General features: G+C 35.1%; 1 long non-coding RNA gene across 6 annotated transcripts in view; it reads left to right on the forward strand.

The window, feature by feature from the left end:
• The first annotated feature begins 14,515 nt into the window (after positions 1-14,515).
• Positions 14,516-20,314, forward strand: part of LOC111769263 (uncharacterized) — a 162,474-nt gene continuing 156,675 nt past the window's right edge. For 4 of the 6 annotated variants that reach the window (XR_011441118.1, XR_011441116.1, XR_011441115.1 and 1 more), the window contains exon 1: positions 14,553-14,655. This is a non-coding gene — a long non-coding RNA (uncharacterized lncRNA). Of the gene's footprint in view, positions 14,656-20,314 lie in introns of all 6 variants that reach the window. The other 2 variants (XR_002802129.2, XR_011441117.1) reach the window with 2 other exon arrangements.

Genomic DNA, 20,314 nt, shown 5'->3' on the forward strand with positions numbered 1-20,314 from the left:
TCCAGTCTTTGAAAGACAATAATATTCATTTAAGATTTAGAAGAATTGAATTCACTAAGTTAACCAAATCGAAAGTTTTCTTTATAAGAAATTTTTAAAGACTATATTCAAAAGATATATCATCTTTCAAATATAATATTTCTGTATACCTTTTGATAAATTATGGTTTTCAAGAAATTTGACTATTATGTCAGTTATTAAATTTATCATAAAATTTTTCACAATACCTCTTTATATTCTAATGTTTTTAGACTATATTGAGTAAAATTTATAAGACATATAACCTAAGCATTATCAGTGTACAGTACAATGACTTCTGTCAAATGGCTACATTCTTTTAACCACCATTAGATTAAAAGTATGAAACTTTTCTATGGACCATTTTTATCTTTAACATCAACCTCCTTCATTCCTGGCCTCAAGCAATCCCTGATCAGCTTTCTGTTACAATAAATTAGATTTAACTTTCCTAGAATTTAAAATATTGAATCACTCAGTAATTGGTCTTTTGTATCTGTCTGATTTCGGTGGGCATGACTTTGAGATTTATCTGGGCAGTAATGTTTATAACAATAGTTCACAACGTTCCATTGAATGAATATCTTACAACATGTTTACCCATTCACTTGGTGACGGTCATTTGGATTGTTAACAGTTTTAGGCCCTATATAAGGCTGCTATAAACATTCATGTAAAAAAATATACTTAGATACTTATTTCATTTCTCTTATGTAGACACATAGGAAGACAGTTCCAGGGTCACATAGTAATTTTATGCTTAACTTTATTAAAACTACCAAATAGTTGCCCAAAGTGATTATAAAATTTTACACTTTCACTAGCAAACCATGACAGTCCCAGTTTTGCAACCTCCTAACACTTGGGATTATTTTCTTCATTTAGAATTCAGAAATTCTAGGGTGTGTACAGTGATATCCTACTGTGAGTTCATCTGATGACTAATGAAGTTTGGCATCTGTTCATGTAATTATTGACCATTCATGTTTCCATGTATCTTTTTTACCCCCTGAAGTGTCTGTTCAAATGTTTTGGCAATACACATTGGGTTGTCTTATTTCGGAGTTGTCTGTACCCTTTGGATACATCTCCTGTGTTAGCTATATGTTCTGCAGAAATTTCTCCCAGCCTGTTACTTACATTGTCATTTTCTTAAGAGAGACTTTGAAAGAGTGGTCTTTTTCATTTTGATGGAGTCCAATTTATCATTTTTTCTCCTATTTCTTTCATGGTTCATGCTTTGGGTGCAGTGCTTAGAAATCTTTTCCTGACAATAACTGCAAATATTTTTTAGAAGTTAGATACTTTCAGTTTGTAACTTTAGGTCTACAATTTGATATAAGGAAGAAATAATACCAATTATACATAATCTCCTCGGGGGGTGTAGAAAAGGCTTTAAGAGATGATTTCCTTTCTTTGCTACTAGCACTTTCTCTATTTCAGCCCCTCCCCTGGCTCCTGTTAGCAGAGCCCTCTAACCATTTCCAGTTTGGCACTGCCTTACTCGAACAGATTTTGCTGAAATAAACTGTTAAAATTTTTAACATGCCTCAGTGTATCATTTAACACTTCTTAGCTTCTATCCTGCACAGTCACAAACGTCTTCACAATAAAAGTACCAGTATTTGAGGCCCCTCCAAGTTTCCAAAAGCTTTGCTGCCAAAAGCTCCACAAGATTTTGTTCCAAAAGCTTTCTTTTTTTTGAGCAAGAATCTTCCTCAGACGTAATGCCATATTCCTAGCTTTCTACCTGTACCAGAAATTGAAAACTGTCACCAGGATAGAAACAGCTGCAGATGAAAACTCCCTTTTCTGAGATAGCCTTTTCTCTGGAGTTTCAGCACCTCCAGTTCTCGCTTCCTCAAGTTTCTCCTACCATCACACAGATGATTTTGGTATTTTATCTAGATTTTTCTAGTTGTTCATAGAAAAACCTAGTTTCTCCACTGTCCTTTTTCTCCATTTTAAAAGTTTGAAATGTATTTTCTACAAAGAGTGAGAGAAGAGTCTTAACACTAATTTAAGCATATTTATTTTATGAGGCCTATGGAAGGCTGGGGTCATTCACTACTTTCTTGAAAATGTGGAACCAAGATATTGTATACTTTGTTTTCTTCCTTCCTATCATTTACGGTGTGCATTTATAGTATATTACAGAACTAACCCATGCCTCTCCTTTGCTGAATAGGAGAATTTACAACACAACAAATATTTTTTTATTTCTCACTTTTTAACATATAGAATAAAGAACAATTAATTCCCTTTTAATTAATATGTGTTCTGATTTATAAAGCACACCAGTTTCCTTTTCTCATTATTTTAATGTTTTATAATTGAGGTAACATTGGTCTATACGTTATAAAAATTTCAGGTGTACATCACTATATTTTGATTTCTGTGTGGACTACGTCATGTTCACCACCTAAAAATTAATTATCATCCATCACCACACACATGTGCCTAATCACTCCTTTCGCCCTCCTCCCTCCCACCTTCCTCTCTGATAACCACCAATCAAATCTCTGTCTCTTCTGTGTTTGTTTGTTATTTTTATCTTCCACTTATAAGTGAAATCGTGCAGTATTTGACTTTCTCTGAATTATTCCACTTAGCATAATAACTTCAAGGTCCATTCATGTTGTTGCAAATGGCAAGGCTTCATCTTTTTTATGGCTGAGTAGTATTCCATTTTGTATATATACTACATCTTCTTTATCCATTCATCCACTGATGGGCATTTAGGTTGTTTCCAAGTGTTGGCTATTGTCGATAATGCTGCAATGAACATAGGGATGCAAATAACTTTTCGACTTATTGTTTTTCTATTCTTTGGATAAATACCCAGTAGTGGAATAGCTGAATCATATGGTAGTTCTATTCTTAGTTTTTGGAGGAATCTCCATACTGTTTTCCATAGTGGTTCTACCAGTTTACATTCCTACCAGCAGCATATGAGAGCTCCATTTCCTCACATCCTCTCCAACACTTATTATTTCTTGACTCATTAATTATTGCCATTCTGACAGGGGTGAGGTCATAGTTCATCGTAGTTTTGATTTGCATTGCCCTAATAATTGATGATGTTGAACATCTTTTTTCATGTGCCTGCTGACCATCTACATATCTTCTTTGGAAAAATGTCTTTTTAGATCCTTTGCCCACTTTTCTAATTGGGTTGTTTGGGTTTTTGTAGTTGAATTGTATGAGTTCTTTATATATTTTGCATATTAACCCATTATCAGATATGTGATTTGCAAATATCTTCGCCCAATTTTTAGGTTGTGTTTTCATGTTGTTGATGGTTTCCTTTACTGGCAGAAGCCTTTTAGTTTCATGTAGTCTCACTGGTTTATTATCTCCTTTGCTTCCCTTGCCTGGGGAGACATGGTATTCAAAAAGACTCTGCTAAGACTGTCAAAGAGCCTATGGTCTATGTTTTCTTCAAGAAGTTTTATGGTTTCAGGTCTTACATTCAAGTCTTTAACCCACTTTGAGTTAATTTTTGTGCATGGTGTAAGATAATGGTCTACTTTCATTCTTTTGCATCTGGCTGTCCAGTTTACCTAACACCATTTATTGAAGAGACTTGCCTTTCTCTATTGTATTTTCTTGGCTCCCTTGTCAAAAATTAGCTGTCCATAGATGTGTGAGTTTATTTCTGGGCTCTTGATTCTGTTCCATTGATCTCCGTGTCTGTTTTTGTGCCAGTAACATGCTGTTTTGATTACTATGGCTTTGTAGTGTATTTTCAAATCAAGGAGTGACCTCTAGCTTTGTTCTTTTAACTCAGGATTCCTTTGGCTATTTAGGGTCTTTTGTTGCTCCATATAAATTTTAGGACTCTTTGTTCTATTTCCATGAAAAATATCTTGGGGACTTTGATAGGGATGGCATCGAATATGTAGATTGCTGTAAAAGAACGGACATTTTAACTATGTTAATTTTTCCAATCCATGAGTACAGAATATCTTTCCATTTATTTGTGTCTTCTTTGATTTCTCTCTCAAATGTTTTATAGTTTTCAGTGTATATGTCTTTCAACTCTTTGGTTAAATTTGTACACCTGTTTTCATAATTAAAGCACATAACTAATATTTTTTTCATTCTAGGCATGCCTCTTGGAATAGCCGGTTTATACATGTGTCTGGAAAAAATTCCCCCTGTGGTCAAATAATTTTAACGTGTGTACAACATATAGGAATTCAAACATTTATCAATTAATGGGTATTAGAAGTACCCCACTAGTTATCGGGTTTACAACAGTGAACCAAAAAGTCATAGTCTAGCTCACTTGAAGTCTGATAGTGAAGTAAGATGAGGATAAACTTTGGACAAAATAAGCTTGCATCTATAAAGAATTATAAATTATGCTAAGTACAATGAAATAAAAGTACAGACAGCAAGTTATGTGGAGAGAGAGTTTATAGTACTATATAGTAATATACTTTAGTGATAGAAAAGACCTTGCTGAGGAAATGACACATAAACTGATAAACAGAAAATGAGTAGGAGGTAATCACTTGAAAATTCTTTAGAACAGGGTTACAGATGGGAGCAAACAGCACGAGCAGACTTTCAGGTATAAAAAAAGAGTTTAGCATTTTAAAGGAAATCAAATATGGCCTGAACAACTATAGAATAGAAGGGAAGAACTGATATAAGATGAAATTAAATAGGTTATAAAATATCTTGCTAGAAACACTGACAAAATGGAGGTACAAAATTTGTATGTATAAAATTATTGGACTAGAGATGTATTTTTTAATAAAATTCTAAAATTATCCCAAGAATGCAGTGCTCATCCAAACCCACTCTAGAAAAGGCTCTTAGAATTGCACCTTGGAGTAGTTATTAAAAATATAAGAAAATAAGTATTTGTAAGTCTGTTTACATTCAATTAGCAAGTGCTATATGTTTACAAGGTCTCTATTATAGTAAAAATTGCTTTAATTTGGTTGTATTTGATGAAATGCCACATAAAAGTTTAACTTTTACCATAATGCAGTTGTGTTATGATTATGAAGATAATGCATAAAAATGCTTCCAAAGATCATCCTAAATTGTCATAAAGCACTTACTGGTACCATTTAATTGCTGAAAGTGTATCTTCCTAAAGTGGCATGATTCAAAGCAAGAATCCTATGGACTTAGGAAATAAAAACTGCAGAGCCATTATCTAGAATTATAATCTTCAATGTCATTTTATAAGTAAAAAACATTTTATCATTCATTTTAGGAAAATACTTCACATTTTGTATTTTTGAAAAAGAGCTTTGAAATTTCACATATGAATGAGTTAATAATGTATTCATAAAACATTTTCCCAATGGTATATCCATTTACCCCTATTTACCTTGGCGTATTCACCATATCAAAGATTAAAGAGGAAATAGCAATTTCTTGTCAAATATTAATTTACTTGTGGTCTGATGTTAAGAGAAAGGAAGATTTCTTTTGAAATGAATCACAAGTAGTACTGGAGAGATGAGACACAGTGAGAATGAAGCATGTTTTACCAGGAGTAATTCTTTAGGTCTTCGCAATCCACAGCACTAAAATATTACTTCTCATAGTAAAGATTCTTAATATCAAATTTTAGTAAATTAAAAATTTTCATTCATTTTTTTCACATTTGCCCAAGATCAGAATTAGCAGGAAAAGTAAATTATTACAAAGAAATGAATGACATAAAACAAGAAAAATGGAGAAATGAATATCCCAACGGAAGCTATATTTACCTATGAAACGTCTGTGTTTGGTTTTCCTATTTATTCAGGGATTAGTAGAATCACCTACGCAGGGTTGAAACACACACACACACACACACACACACCACACATATAATTCCCTACCGTAAACCACCTAGGATCTTTGCATTGTTTTGCTTTAGCTTTTTGATAATATTCTTATTCTGACCTACTAGATTATAAATATTGCAAAAACAATGAAGTCTTTGAAATCAAACAGATATGGTTTTAAAATTCTAACTCTGCACTTGATTGTTTTGACTTCCAAATACTTCAAATATTTCATTCGTATAGTAAGAAAAAGAACACTTATCTCATAGATGTTTTAGCAGAAGAAAGATAGAAAAACATCAATAATATTAGTTTGCACTTATTAAGTAATGGCTATGTAGCAGGAACTATTCTAAATAGTTATTTAATCATTAGACTAAACACATTAGAAAAATAATCATATTATTACTATTTTATGGATGAACAAACTAAGAATTTGCCAAAGATATCTTACTTAACGCATGACAGAAAAAGGATTTCAAGGCCAAGTTCTTAACAGCACACATTTGTTGTTATTACAGAAGTATTGACACATACATAGGTAATTCCTGTAGTCTCTCAAGGTGGGGAATGAAGGTTACAGATACAACAGAGTTGTGTGCATGTGAAGTTTTTGTTATGATGTCACAGAGTTAGGTGAAGATTTTCTTCTGGTCTTTTGCTGGCTTGGTTCCCCTAGTTAGATACCCAGTATGTCAGGGTGGATTCTCTTTCATAACTATGTTCTTGGGTAATTATAAGCCTAAAATAGGCACAATTCTGGTTTAGTTTCTAGCAACTTGAAAACTTCTGTTTTATACTTTTGTCTTATCTCTTAACTCTATTTCATTTATATTTAAATATGATCAATACTTATTGATATATAAAATGTAACCAATTAAATAAGCACACTAAAAAATTCTCTCTTGACCCATACCTCCTTCCAGTTTCAATACTCAACTGTTTTCTTGTTTTCACAGTGAAAGGAGTTGTCTACATATTGTGATGCCTGTTTCCAACTGTCAGTCTACTATAATATGCTTACTGGCTCCAACACTTTCTGGAAAGATACTTAGGTAAATGTAAACAAAATCCTAACTTCTTATCTTGTTCTTTTCCTTGGCAGCATTTGAAATTACTCAGCTGGATATGAGAAGACTTGACTGGAGAGAGGGAGATACGTAAAGAAACATGGCCAACATCAGGCAATCACAGAAACTCTACGGCACAATGTATGAGGGAATCATGGGTGAGCTGGTCCAACTCATCAGATCTTTAACTTCCAGGCACATGAACCTACTTAGATGCCTCCACAGAAGAGCTACATAGGCATTTTGTCTAAACTGGTGTTTCCCAGGCCTGACAAATTACATCTAGATATTTAGCTGTAATACTTTTTAGCCTCTGGTGACCAGCAATGAGTTCAGAATCAGTGTTGAACGACACAACTAGCAGCATCAGACAAAGGAGAGGATCAAGAAAGATTCTTAATTATTTGCTAGGAGTATCCGGATAGAGATATGATATCCACACGTTGTATATAGTGTATGTTTGCAGCACTTGCAATACATTTTCAAGATTGCATGACACTGTCTTGGAGAAAATTATCCATGAGATTCACGGATTTGGAAAGCTCTGAAAGTTTCTCGAAAAGTGTATGGAGGATACGGAGAAGCATTTAGGGGAAGGGGGCTATGAAGCCACATCCATATCTAATACGGCCTGCTAGACCAAATCAACTTCCGGTAGACCAGCTAATTATGGACAGATTCTAGTTTTATGGGAAAAAAATACCTTCCAAAATATAAATTGCTTTCATAGGCTTTTATTTCATAATAACCTAGATAGTCTGTATTATTAATGTTCCCTCAAGTACAAGTTAATTTATTGATGAGCTGATGTTCCAGAATCTCCATACCTATGTTCACACTGAATTCAAATTACAACCAAGGAAATTAAAATATGTCACAAAGGGAAAAAATTTAGTAGTATACTATTTTAGTAAAAAAAGTCTTGTAATTGTAATCATCTCTTTGTTATCATTGTGCTATATATAGAACGTGTGTGCTTTAAATATGTAAATTATACCAATATTTCATGTGTTTACAAGAAGTTATTTGAATATTTATGAATTCATTATATATCTATTGTTTCCCTTCAGGAGTTTTAGAGTCTAATAAAAGTGTCACAGAATTTTCAGCTGAAATGAATAAATAAGTGGCTGCTTGGGTTCTTTTTCATTCTATAAATAAGTTAAGAACATTAAAACTTTTAAAAATTTCTCTTCACCCACAAAATAAACTGAAATTAACTGTGATCCTAATCTGACAAAACTATCAACTTTGCTATGTGAAATTCATCAATACCCATTTACCTAAAATCTCTGAACTGTATGCCTGTAAACTGCTGCATGTAAAAGAAAAAATAAATGGGTAAATTACCCCTAATTCTTTTCTTTCTGCCAAAATGACAATTGTCAGTTTAAGACGTCAGACATTAAAGTGAATTCAGTAGACTGACCTGTTCTTAGCAGCTTAAATATATCCCATATAAACAACTGGGAGGCACTTTTGGAATAGGAGAGTAATAACCGCTGAAAATTCACTTCTCTACAAAAGCAAGACATTGGGAAAATTTGTCAAATTAATCTATTCAGAACTCTGGAAATCTACCTAAGACTTGCAACAATCTACGAGTGATTTACCCACGAAAAACTGCTGATCCTCAGTTGGAACAGTGTGCTTGGTGGGACTATACCATGCCCTATCTCCTATGGTCCCTGTCTCCAAGTGCAGGTAGCCTTCACACAGCAGCTTAGCGCACACTGGAGGAAGGACAATGGTTCGGCGCTCCCCCAAAACTAGCTCCAGAGCATTGTCACTCTCTGACCTTTCTTGAAGCTCCCTGGAAGAGCCCCTTTCACTGAGCTTATCATTATTAGGTCTGACTCAGAGGTACCTCTGATGGAAAAGACCGATCCTCAGAGGATTTACGAAAAACAATCAGTGACAGATGTTTACCACTGCAGCTGCTTGAAGAAGCAACACCACTTGAGGCAAACAAGAGAGTTGCCAAGAAGCTTAAAAAATAATTGAGGGATGAGAGATCCAGTGGGTCCTTGAAAAAGCTCTCACATATTCTTAAGACTCTAGATGAGTTGTTACTGCAACTCTGTCAACAGAAAGGTAAGATTTTTTACCATCCTTGTAAGTACAGAAGAGAACTCAAGCTTTTTAAATTTTTCTTTTTGAGGAAGATTAGCCCTGAGCTAACATCTGCTGCCAATCCTCCTCTTTTTTGCTGAGGAAGACTGGCTCTGAGCTAATATTCATGTCCATCTTCCTCTACTTTATATGGGGGATGTCTGCCACAGCATGGCTTGACAAGCAGTGCATTGGTCTGCACCCCGGATCTGAATCGGCGAACCCGGGCTGCCGAAGTGCAACATGCAAACTTGACCACTGTGCCACCGGGCCAGCCCTGAGAACTCAAGATATTTTGACTTTGATGTTCTAATTGGCTAAGGAATGCTAAAATGACAGGAAACCTTAGCAATAATTGAACTAAGTACTCACCATAAGAAAATAAAGTTTCTTGAGAAATTAATACTAAATGAAATAAAAGTCAACTAATAAGAGATATAGGAAGTTATTCATTAGTCTTATTATTTCAACCTTCAGTAGTTTCCGAGACTTTCCAGTATTTAATAGTATCCTTTAACATTAAAGAATCTGGAAACTCCTAGAAGAAAACATAGGGAAAAAGTTTCATGGGATTGGCATTGGCAATGATTTCATGGGCATGACACCAAAAGCACAGGCAACAAAAGTAAAAACAAACAAGTGGGACTACATCATACTGAAAAGCTTTTGCACAACAAAAGAAACAATCAACAAAACGAAGATGCAGCCCATAGAATGGGAGAAAATATTTGCAAACCATAGATTTGATAAGGGGTTAATCTCCAAAATCTATAAGAAATTCCAAATCTAAAATAAGTTTTAAAAAACTAATAACCTGATTAAAAAATGGACAAAGTACTTGAATAGAGTCTTACTCCAAAGAAAACATACAAATGGCTAACAGGTACATGAGAAAATTCTCAGCATCAGTAATCATCAGGGAAATGCAAATCAAAACCACAATGAGAAATCACCTTACACCTGTTAGGATGGCTACTATAAAAAAAACAAAAAAGATAAGTGTTGGCAAGGATGTGGAGAAATTAGAACCCTTGCACATTGCTGCTGGTAATGGTAAATGGTCCAGTCATTATGGAAAACAGTATGGAGGTGCCTCAAAAAATTAAAGAAAGAAATACCATATGATCCAGCAAAGCCACTTCTGGGTATATATCCAAAGGAACAGAAATCAGAATCTTAAGAGAGATCTGCACTCCCATGTTCAGCACAGCAGTATTTACAACAGCCAAGATAAGGAAACAACCCAAATGTCCATCAACGGATGAATGGACAAAGAAAGGTGATATATAGAACATCATAAAATAAGTTAACTATACTATGTAAATATATTGTTACAATACATATCATATGTAAATGTATTTTATACATTTTAGTTACATTTTCCTATATACAAATTTATCATAATAATATGGAATATCATTTAGCCTTACAAAAGGAAGGGAATGTCATTTTCAACAACATGGATGAACTTGGAGGACATTATACTAAGTGAAATAAGACTCAGAAAGACAAATATTCCATGATCTCACTTATATGTGGAATCAAAATAGTCAAATTCATAGAATCAGAAAATAGAATGGTGGCTGCCAGGGCCTGGGGCTAGGGAGTGAATGTACTGATTTTGACCAAAGGGTACAAAGTCTCAGCCATGCAAGATGAAGAAATTCTTGAGATCTAACGTATGACGTGGTGCCTATGGCCAACAGCACTGCATTGTACACTTGAAATGTGCAAAGGGGTCAGGTATTCAGTTAAGTCTTCTCACCACAAAATAAAATAAGAGAGAGGAAATGGAAACTAGGTAGATGTGAGGGATATATTAATTAGCTTGATTATGGGATCCTCTCACAAGGTATCAATGTCAAAACATCAAGCTGTACACCTTAAATATATGCAATATTTACATGTTAATTATACCTTTAAAAAGCAGTTTAAAAAACCCAGAGATTCAAAAAACTTTAGCTAGAGTCTTAGATATACTTTGACAATATCATTTAAACATTTGCTTTTTGAAAATTTTATTGGTCAGTGGACAGTTTTTCAGGTTACTCTCACTACACAGAAGTGGTATTTATCTAATTCAAAAAAGATAATATACTATTGCAATTTATAGGCTCTATATGCTATTAATACCTATAAAAGACATTTAATATTATTTTTATATGGCATCCAATATGGTCCTAGAGACTAAGAAGGAGATACTTCTGAAATGTGTGTCATTTTTTGTTACTTTCTGAATGAGGCATATTTTGAATGCCTGCTGACTTATCATAGGTTATTTTTATTATGCTTCATTTATTACCCTTAAATACATTGTTAGAGACTATAGAAAATTAAATATTATCTTCAATAGAGGATTCAAAAATATTCTAGAAATTATTACAACACTACAAATATCTTTCTTTTTCTAATATAAAACTTAGCTGGTCATGTTTCAAATCTGAAATTTTAACTGGCTTAACTTTGAGAATTCATTTGGTGTCACCTAATAGTGAATTCATAAATTATAATCATAAATTATTTGTGCTAAATAATAGTTTTATTTACTTTTTTGAGGAAGATTAGCCCTGAGCTAGCATCAGCCGTCAAGCCTCCCTTTTGCTGAGGAAGACTGGCCCTGAGCTAACATCCGTGCCCATCTTCCTCTACTTTACATGTGGGACGCCTACCACAGCATGGCTTGATAAGCGGTGTGTGGGTCCAGGCCCAGGATGTGAACCAGCAAACCCCGAGCTGCCAAAGCAGAGCATGTCTACTTGACTGCTACGCCACTGGGCCGGCCCCAGTAGTTTTATTTTTTTTATGAAAAAAAATAGGTTTACTTTTAAGTTAGTCAAGTTGTTGGAGCAGTAAAAAGCTGTAAAAAGTTAATTTACTTAAAAGCAACAAACAAATGAAATTAGCAGTTGATTTTAAGGGATTTTAAGATTGTGAAAAACGAGGAAAAAAATCCATAAATACTTCATGCTCAGCATGTATAGAAAAAATAAAATATTACATGATAGAGCTAAATGGTTGATGATTTGGGATATAAAGTAATCAAATAATGACAGTCACTCATTGTTTCATTTTTCCCCTATAATTGATTTTAAGGGTAAAATCACAGAGGAGTCAATATTTCAAAGGGGCACAGCACTGAAACCAAATGGGGCACACAGATGTTGATGAAGACATCAATATTTTTATCTCTATCCCAGAAAGAATTACTTTTATCTCTGTGCCTTAATCAAGCATTTGCTTATAAAAGCTTTTCCTGTGAATGAAATTTTTTGAGGGCAAGAAAAAGAGATTTGTTTACTAAATATAACCTAAGTATAGAATTCAAAATTCCCAAATTGAATGTATAGATGATTTCATTTTTACTGTCCAATAAAAGTGAAAATAGGTTTATGTATTGTAATTCATATTAGAGTTTTAGCGTACTTTGTACTGTTTCATTATACATACAATTTTTTCATTAAATTTTGTGGCAAATTTATTGCTTAAATTATTCATCAGAACAAACCTCTAAATTCACTTTTCACTCTGCATTATATTAGTAGCCTCTGCATACCATTCCTGCACAGCATACTGTATTTATACAGCCATTTTAAGAAATATGAATATTTCATAGTTGTTTCATACTATTTGCAAAAGCAAAGATGCTGAGGAGGCATTTCAGTGATTCAATTTCATATCTTATTTTTAAAATCCTATAAAGATACACATTAATACAAATCTATTAAATGATAAAACAAAAGAATGTACTATATTTAACATTTCCTTTAGAATGAGAAAAGGGTGTCTCTATAATCATATCAATTTAACAGATTTTTAGATTTTCTGTCCACTGTAATAAGGTATTAAACAACTACTGAGACGACATTTCTTTATGTGTACATAAACAGCTGACAAAATGTTTGGGTAAAAGAAACAGAAAAAAAGCAATTGCTTTACTTTGAGAACTGTGTAATCATTAAAAGTGTATTTTAAAAAGACTTTAAAAATGTAAAGAAGAATTTAAATTACTGAATAATGATTAAAAAGCTAATGAATAGAGTAACAGTCTGAAATCTAGCGGCCCTGGTTTTTGAAAAAAGTAAAAATATATATATATACACACACACACACACACACACACACACACCCCCCACACACACACATATATCTTCCTTGACTTATGACGGAGTTACACGCAGATAAACCCACGGTAAGGCAAACATATCATGGAAAATGCATTTAATACTCCTAACCTACCAAACATAGTAGCTTGGCCAAGCCATCCTTAAACGTGCTCAAAACACATTTGTCAACAGTTGGGCAAAAATCATGTAACACGACGCCTATTTTATAACAAAGCCTTGAATATCTCACATAACTTACTGAATACTGTACTGAAAGTGAAAACCAGAATGGTCGTCTGGGTAAGGAACGGTTGTGAGTGCATCGGTAGTACACCACCGTGATGCTGGGCTGACTGAGGGCTGCAGCTCACTGTCTCTGCCCAGCATCACGAGAAGGATCGTACCGCATATCGCTAGCGTGGGAAAAGCTGAAAATTCAAAGTTCCAAGTACGGTTTCTACCGAACGCATATCACCTTTGCACTATCAAAAAGTCAAAACATCATCAGTCAAACCAGCATAAGTCAGGGGCCTTCCGTACATATATATGGGTATGTATGTATATATCTGATTATACCAATCATCTATCTCTATATACACACTGGAAAACTTATTATTGTTTATTATTAAATTTTTGAGAACAAACCTTGACATCTGCTGTTTTTATACTATAAGCCCAAAGTAAAGATAGCTCCTTTATAGGTATTACTACTGCGACAAATCAGAACCGAATTCAAATCCAGTCAAACTGAAAATCCAACCAATGTCAAATTTTTAATGTCATCAATTTATCTCTAGATTAGTGTTCTGATAGACAGACAAAACTGGTAAATGTGCATCCATCAGCTTGCCTAATTACCGATACGATAAAGGAACACTCACCCCGTCTCAGCGCACGTGGTACACCGGAGCACCCTCTCACTGGTTTGGAGGGAGCAGCACATGACACAGGCGAAGGAAACACTGGCCGCAGGAGGGGCACGTGACGCCAGCCAGACACTCGGCCAAGCAGGGAGCGGAATCAAGCCGGAACCCCGCGGGGTGACTGGACCTAACACTGCAGGAGACTCGGGAACCCCGCCTCGCCTGTGGCGTCCATGCCACTGGTCCTCACGGCCCCTCCCGGGGCTCAGGGTGGCAGCAAGTGGCACACTGGAGCCCCTGACTGACCCTGGGCCTCTGCGTCCCCCAGGGCTCTCAGGAGGAATAACAGCCGCGGGCAGCCTGCTAGGCCTGCTGCTGGGGCACCGCATGGTGGCGTGGTGGCGCCTGGGGGCATCCGCTGGCACATGCCCTGCAGGCCTGCTGGCTGGCAGCAGCACAGCCTTGCTCTCGCACGTGCTCCAGCAAGCGCACGCACGCCTCCAGCCAAGCTCACTCTAAGTCAGGCAGGACAGGCTCCATCCGCCACATCTGCTTCCGGGTGCTGTGCCTAAGGCTCGCGAGACCCGTGACCTGGCTGCCCGGTCCCCGGATGAAAGGCAGGGGGCGGTCCATGAAGCCAGCTCAAAGAGGCGGCAGAGGAGTAAGGGCTCGGCGTCACCCGCCTCGTTAGGTAACGTTTTACCCCTGTGTGAATGAAGGGTTGTGAGTGCCCAGGATTTAGGCCTAGTAACTCTGTTTTGGGAAAGTATTTTAAGCAAATAATTTTTAAGCGGACAGATATTTGTGTAAGAAGGCGTTAAGACTGTGCTTTACCTTGGAGTGCCCCATAAATATTAAATACTCAAATATTGTGCTGTTACTATCTTAATAACATCACACCCGTGTACTGTAATTAATACAATGGAATTGTGAGCAATTAAAAATATTTCCATAAAACTTTTAATGCGGTCGAACATTCTAATTATAAAATGTTCATTGGAAAAATTAGAATAGGAATTTTTAATTACAATGTGGTATCAAAAATATGGCACATATTTATATTGATGAATATATGATCAAATATATAGTCTCCCTTTTGTATTAAATTATCAAAAAGTTAATTCTTATTAATTTAATATATTCCAATGCAGTAAGAACATTTTCTCTCTTGGATGACTCCAAAATATGCATCAGAACTTAAATAAGGAATGCTAATTTTGAATTGATTTCTATACAAATAAAAATCAATAAATTTTTAGCAAATAATAAATAAGGTAAAATGTGTTAAATTAATTTAGAGTGACAAGAAGCTGAAGAATATTGTTTTGGTCATTTATTGCAATTGAATTTTCAATGACTTAATTTTACAAATCAATTTTAAATGTCAGATATCATCTGAAGTGCATAATGTATTGTCTTACATTTATATTACAACTTCAAAACTTGAGTGCTGAGTAGTTACTTAAAGATATATACACATACACATATATAAGTTTTTAGATAAACACTAAACTATTTCTTCAATTATTACATGACATTTCCTTCTTAGAAACAAAGCACTATTTCCATTTCTTTCTGTTGTGAACAGGTGAAAATGACAGCAGAATCAATAAAGAGAATTGTAAGGTCAGGAGGAAGAACATTCCCACTTCAGATCTTAATTTCAGGAACAATTTGCCATGACATCTGTGTAGTCTCTTCATGGAAGTTTAGCAGATCTGACAGCTAATTAATTATAAAGCAAGATTAGAGACTGGACAGAAGTGCTGGCAGAGGAGAATTCATCTTTTGTGTCAACACGTTTCAGTATGTTCATTTTCTTAGGCCTGAAACACATACCCCTAGTAAATCATTGTTTATCTTTAAGCTCAAAAAGGAAATCGAACATGACATGAACAATTACCAAGATATTCTCAGAGAAATGCGTTCTCAAAAAAGAAACATGAAAACAAATTAGAACTGTGTGACATCTGAGATTTCCCTGTGTTTTTTGTCTAAATTGTATGCAGTGTCTAAAATTACTTTATTTTTAAATTATGAGGCAAATACCAAACACTCAACAGAAACAAAGTGCATATAAAATGATCATGCATTAAATATAGATTAAAAATTATAGACTATGATTTAAGATTACAAAGTTCAAGGTAACAATATTGTTGTAAGTTAAATAGGAAAACTTTGTTGATAACAAGTTAATATTCTCAATTGTCAGTAATTCAGAAATATTTATCGAGGTAGTCAAAAACCCTATTTTTATATATCTCTGCATAAAATAAAACAAACCAAATAAACAAAAACTTATTATCCCCAGTTGAGTTTTCCCAACATTATATTCTATTAGAAATAAATGCATGGGCTGGCCCAGTGGTGCAGTGTTAAGTTCGCATGTTCCGCTTCAGTGGCCCAGGGTTCACCAGTTCCGATCCCAGGTGCGGACATGGCACCGCTTGGCAAGCCATGCCGAGGCAGGCATCCCACATATAAAGTAGAGGAAGATGGGCACAGATGTTAGCTCAGGGCTAATCTTCCTCAAATAAATAAATAAATGCAGAGACTGCTGGTTTCCATCCAGCATGTAAAGAACTGAGAAGTTTCCACTATGTCCTAACAACGAGTAAAAACCTCTACAAACTGAAAAATCAACTCTTCTTAGGTCTGGAAGTGAACTTATAGCATAGGGCTAACAGCTACCTCCAAATTTGGAGAGAAAAACAGGCAAATACAGAGAATCGCAACTCACCAAAACAGGAACCCACTACAAGAAATCTCAGTGGGAACCAGTACCAGGGTAGAAAAATCTAATCTTTGATTGGTTGCCAGGAGCTCAAGGTGCACAAGCCTGAGAGACAGAGGACTCAGTCATAGGAGCACCCCATGCTTTCATGAGTTTGAACACCAGGAGCTCAACCAGGTTATAGAGTGCATAGCAGAGAAAAATGCCCTTATGCTTCTGCCCTTATACACGAGGAGGAGAAGAAAAGGAACCATGTTGAATATGCCTGACCCCTCTGTTCTTAATAAAGTCTACCTTCATGAGAAACAATTTATCCAAAATCTAACCTGATCAAGTTTAATCAGAGTCTAACCTGGCAGAGGAAGTGAAAGACCCAGCTCTAACCAGCTCTAGCCTTCCATGTGGAGGAAGGAAATCCTCAACTCCAGTGCGCTCTGGCCGTGCTCTCCCACCTAATGATGTAGCAACTGAGAAACACTTGTGAGGTTCACAGTACAGAGGCCCAATCTCATTAAAAGACAGAGACCTAATCCGAGGACTATAGAATGCTTCATCTCTCCCAACATCTTACCCTTACATTACTAAAGACCTATTTACAATAGTCCCTTTTACCCAGTTTATTATGTCCAGTTATCAAAAAAAAAAAGAAAATTACAAGCCATGCTTAAGGGCAAAAGAACAGTTTTAAGTGACAGAGCAAGTATCAGAACCAGACTCAGTCTGGCAGGATTATTGGTGTTATCAGACCAGGGCTTTAAAATAGCTAGTATTACTACACTAAGAACTCTAATGGATAAAGTAGACAGCATGAAAGAACACATGGACAATGTAAGCAGAGAGATGTAAATTTTAAGAGAGAATCAAAAAGAAATACTAGAGATTCAAAGCACCATAACAGAAACGAAGAATGCCTTTGATGAGCTTACTAACAAGGCTAATTGGACAGGGTGAAGAAAGAATCTTTGTGCTTGAGGATATCGCAAATGAAAAGCAAAGAGGAAAAAGGACTGGGGGAAAAAAGTCATTAACTGTATATCAAGAACACTGGGACAGGTATGAAATGTGTAACACATGCATAATGGGAATATCAGAAGGAGAAGGCAGAGGGAAAAGAATGGAAGAAATACTTGAAGCACTAATGACTGAGAATTCCTGACATTCATGTGAGATACTGAGCCATAGAGTCAGTCAGCTCAAGAACACTACCAGGACAAATGCCAAAAAAACCTTCACCTAAGAGTATCATTTTCAAACTGCAGAATTTCAAAAGTAAAGAAAAATCCTAAAAGAAGCCAGAAGGAAAAAAATATCTTACATATAAAACAGCGAAGATAAAAATTATATTTGGATAATCCTCAGAAATCATACAAGCATGAAGAAAGTAGAGTAAAATATTGAAACTGTTGAGAGAAAAATATCCAACAACCAAGAATTCTATACCCTGTAAAACTATCCTTCAAAAGGGAAAAATAAAGGATTTCTCAGATAAACAAAAATTGAGGGAATTTTTTCCCAAAATACATACCTTGCAAGAAATGTAAAATGAAGTTCTTTAGAGAGATGGAAAATTACAAAGATCAGAAATTCCAATCTCCTTAAAGAAAGGAAGAGTTTTGGAAAATGAATAAGAGAAGGTAAAATAAAAATGTCCTTTTCTGTTTCTTAACTGATCTAACAGATAGCAGTTTGATCAAAATGTAACAGCAGTGTATTTGATTATGTATATTCATTTTATATATGTTATATATTTATATATGTAATTAGGAAAATCACATATATATGTATTATTTTATAATAAGGTACTCACACCACCCCTGAGGTAGTATGGTGTTATATGAAAGTGGATTTCAAACTCTAGGGCAATCACTGAAAAACAAAGATACATAACTGATATACTAATAAAAAAGATAAAATATAATCATAGAAAATGGTCAATTAAAATCACTAAAAGCAGAAGAAGAGCAGAAGGCAAAATGAGGACAAATTAAGACAGTGATGAGTAGAAAATAGTAATTAATAATCACATTAAACATTAATGTTCTAAATCTACAGTCAAAAGACAGAGCTTGTTAGTATGGATCAAAAAACAAATGCCAACTATATATTGTCTACAAGAAACCAACTTTAAATATAAAGACAGATCTAAATTAAAAGTAAAGGGATGAAGAAAGATATAACCTGTTAACACTAATCAAAAGAAAGAAGATAAGATACATTAATTTCAGATTATACTTCAAAGCAAGGAAAGTTATCAGAGATAAAGAAGGGCATTCCATAATGATAAAAGAATCAATTTTCCAAGAAGATGTAACACTCTTTAACATGTATGTGACTTACAATGCAGTGTGAAAATAAGTGAGGCAAATACTGATATGACAGTAAGGAGAAATAGATCAATCCACTATTATAATTAGAGTCTTTAACACCCCTCTCTCAGAAATGGACAGATCCAGCAGGCAGAAAATCAGTAAGGACATAGTTGAACTCAATAACATCATCAATTAAATGGATATAATTAACATCTATAGACTATTTCATTCAATAAGAGCAGAATACATATTCTTTTTAAGGTCACATGAAACATTCACCAAGACAGACCAAATTCTGGGCCATAAAACACATCTTAACAAATTTGAAAAAATAGGAATCAGGCAATGTCTGTTCTCAGACCACAATGAAATTCAACTAGCAGTTAGTAACAGAGAGATAACTGGAAAATCTCCAAATACTTGGAGATTAAACACACTTCTAAATGACACGTGCCAAAGAAGAAAGCTTGAGGGAAATTTAAAAATATTTTGAATGAATGAAAATGAAAATACAACTTATCAAAATTTGGGATGCAGTGAAAGCAGTGCTTACAGGGAAATTTATAGTACTGAATAGGTATGTCAGAAAAGAATACCTAAAGTTAATCATCTAAGCTTCCAGCTTAGGAACCTGGAAGAGTAGTATATTAAATCCAGTGTAAGCAGAGGAAAAGAAATAAGAATAAAAAATTAGAGAAGAAAAAAATGAAACTGAAAACAAAAAAATCAATAGAGGAAATCAATGAAATAAAAAGCAGGTTCTTTGAAACTATCGATAAATCAGTAATCCTCCAGCCAGGCTAACTAAGAAAAAATAGAAAGGACAATATTTGCAAATTTCAGAAATGAAATACAAGACTTTGCTACAAATGCTATGGATGTTAAAATAATAGTAAAGGGGATGTCAGCAACATGGTGGAGTGAACCATTTTCTTTGTCTCTCCCCCTTCAAAATACAACTAAATGGACATTCATTGATCAATGGAGGATACTCACACAGCACCTCAGGATGCCTGAGAGACCCACACTGCTATACATCAGAAAGTGGACAGACTACCCCTGGGAAGGAAATGGAGATAGGTGAAAATTCTCCAGCCCTCAGACAGCCTAGTAGCTGTGAGCAACTCTTTCCTGGCTGGCACAGTCATAGCACTGCTGTGACCCCGAGTGTTGGTGTGTGCATTGGTACGACTGTGGAAACAGGTGACTACATCCCTGAGCACCCTGAGATTGCCCTGTGGACCAGTGGGAAAATCCACAGTGCCACAGTGGCTGCAGGGAGAGTCTCTGGTTGGCCTTAATGGAGA

This window comes from Equus caballus, chromosome 1, assembly GCF_041296265.1.
Source record: "Equus caballus isolate H_3958 breed thoroughbred chromosome 1, TB-T2T, whole genome shotgun sequence".
Taxonomy (NCBI): Eukaryota; Metazoa; Chordata; class Mammalia; order Perissodactyla; family Equidae; genus Equus; species Equus caballus.